This window comes from Octopus bimaculoides, chromosome 2 (assembly GCF_001194135.2).
Source record: "Octopus bimaculoides isolate UCB-OBI-ISO-001 chromosome 2, ASM119413v2, whole genome shotgun sequence".
Taxonomy (NCBI): Eukaryota; Metazoa; Mollusca; class Cephalopoda; order Octopoda; family Octopodidae; genus Octopus; species Octopus bimaculoides.
The window spans coordinates 176,252,552-176,255,881 of NC_068982.1; positions in this window are offsets into that span (position 1 = coordinate 176,252,552).

The following is a 3,330-nucleotide window of genomic DNA, read 5'->3' on the forward strand; positions in this document are numbered from 1 at the left end:
TATATATATATATATATATATATATATATATATATATATATATATATATGATCTCAATACATTGTTGCTCGTATAGTAAGTGTAATGATTTGTAATTAAGGCGGAATTGAAGCTCTTTTGAGTTTAGGGGGCTTAATTACTACCATTGCCTTCTGTACATGTCTGGTACCAAATCTTTTTGACTCCCGTGAGACGAAATTCGAAGTTGATGACACTGGGATTCAACCTTAGAAAGCAGATATTAGGAAGAAGTCCCGTAAGTCATTGCGTCTCTGTCAATTCGGCTGATCCAGCAATGAGTAAGTGGCAATACAAAAGGGACAAGCATAGAGAGATAATCCTTATAGAACTCTGAATACTCTATCCACACTTACTTCACTGATTACTAGCAGAAAAGAGGTGAGATGCAAGTTGAGCTCACAGAAACTTGGAAGCAGAACACAATACAATGAACCTAAATGTAATTAGACCGCATTTAATAATTTCCACCGTTCGACATCGTACGTACCCCAGAGAACCTCCAACCAACGTGGCTCCGTCTGCTAGAAGTGATAGGCAAATCTCCATGAAATAATGAACCCCTTCTCACAACAAAATTAACACCTTGCATAATGTAGTCCGGACAGGCTATGTCTGAAATACAAATACTGACAACAATAAAAATGACGCGCTCATCACATTTGAGATATCTTTGAATCGTATGTCTACCCATGTAGAGCTGATCTGATCCTCAGAACAACAACATTATCAACCAAGAATGGACAGTCTGTGACATTAAGTGCTACTGGAAATGGCATCCAAATAGCACTTTTAGTGTAAAACAGAAAGAACACTTTGAATTATGTAGCATGCTTTGTTAATAAATAATGTTTGGAAATTAGAACAGCCAGATGGAATGGTCAAGACTGGAACCACTATGAATATAGGTTTGCTCGAACATGAATGTGTTGGAGATAAGAACAACAACGATACACAAACACATGCATGCAACAATACAAATATACATACATGTGTGTCACTATGTTTACATGTAGCATGTGAAAAATAAAGAAGGGAACCTCTACGGTGTTATTAGCCTGTTCGAAACAATAGCTAACTTTCCAGAAATCATAACCTACTGTTTGAGCACGTAGGGTGTGAGATGACTGGGATCACATATTCCTGGGTTCGCTACACTTAGGCAAAATAAAGAACAGTCAAAGCTGAAATATTACTGAGCTCAACAACAACAAACAATAATTCTGATGTCAGATAATAAGGTCACAGTTGTTTTAATTGTATTTTTGATGTGTGTGTATATATATATATATATATATAATCGATTAAGGCTCCCTTAACACTTAGTCTTTTTTCACTGCAGTAGTGTTTGAACTCGCAAACCAAATACCAGAAGGTAACCTGATTCTGCCATCCGATGTCCTTTAAAATAACGCCACCTTCACCACGATCATCGGTAATAATAGTGGTTTCTGATTAAGGCACAGGGGATGGGATTAATTGATAGCATTAACCCTAATACTGAGACTATTTCTGTATTTTATCCATCCTGGAAATATAAATATAAAATTTGACATCTGCAGGATTTGAACTTAGAACGTAGGGAGCAAAAACACAATAACGTAAAGCATTTTTTACAGACGCTCCAGCGATTCTTGTTAAACTCTCGTTTTACACCATCGATAATAACAACAACAACAACAACAACAACAACAACAATAATAATAATAATAATAATAATAATAATAATAATAATAATAATAATAATAATAATAATAATAATAATAATAATAATAATTCTTTATTTCAATAATAATAATAGTAATAAATTTCGCTGAGGTTGACAGTGCCTTTTATAATTTCGGGGGTCGATGAAATAACTACCAATTGAGCACTAGGGCGATGTAATCGACTAATCCTCTCCTCTAAAATTTCAGGCCTATAGTAGAAAGAATAACAACAATACTTTTTTCTAACATAGGAAACACTGCTGCAAAATTTATTGGAGATTGAGTCGATTAAACTGACCCCAAACTGACCTACACGTAGTCACTCGTCCTACTTAAAACAACAGCCGAATCTCCCTCAAACCACTATGTGAATACTAAATGAAGACAAAAGCATTAAATCGTGAGGTCCTACGTAACTAAGAAAAAGATGTTAGGGTCATTATTGGGATGAATTTCTGTCATAGGTCTGTTCTCTCAATGCTGAACTGGGGCTAAATAACATTACCACCAATAACAAGAACAACAAAGAATACCAAACATTGGCGCAAGGATTACACATTTATAAGCTTGGGGATTTTGAGGAAATTTAGTGAAGTTACATGCTGAGTTCGATGACGAATTTTTTTTGTTATTGAACTGTTAGCGACATTCATAGACCCTTGCGAGTGCGATGTTAAAGGGGGAATGTTGAATGGGATTGAACAGAAAAAAACTTAATGTAAATAAACGTAATTAAATATTGCATAACATTTTATCGCACGGTACTGTAATGATTATGGGACTCTACTATTAAAACAACTACGACAACAGCTATAGCAGCAACAATAATAACAATGATATTTTCTGTGAACAACAATTATAGCAATGACAGTAAACAATGTTAAATATCAACAATAATAGCAACAAATATCATAATAATAGTGAACGGTAGAAATAGATTTCATATATATTTATGTGTGTGTAACTGTGTGCGTGTATATGTGTGTGTGAGTGTACAGTGCAAAACAACAAGGCTAATGACATAAGTCAGTATACATACCCGCATACCCGCAAATGTACTGATCTGTACTGAAGTTGCTGGGGGTACTTGTGAATGAAAAAGGAAGAGAGGCGATTTTTTCATACACAGACATACAGACAGACAAACAGACACAGAAGGGAGAGAGAATGATAGATGGACAAATAGAGAGATACATATATTTCATAGATAGAGATATAAATAGGGATACGAAATTATATATAAAAAAAGAGAAAAAAACAAGATAGAGGGAAATAAATACTAGTCCTTCTCTATTTTATTTTATCCTTTTCTTTTCCCTCTCCTACTTCGACTCTTATTCACTTATTTCTACTGTTTTTAAAAGCTTTTCGTTTCCTGCTCCCTGGTAAAATTTTTTTAGGAGGGAATTTTTTTTTTCTAGGTGGACTGGAAGATACGGTGATATTGTAGTATTACGTTCTCTGCCACTTTGAAAAAGGTAATAAGGTTTTGTCGTTCGAAGATTTACTCGTAGAAACCCAGAATAAACAATCGGACTCGGTGTAAACAATTAGACTCAAACGCATTTCCAAGTACCGAGCAATTTATCCCATGTGTTTACTC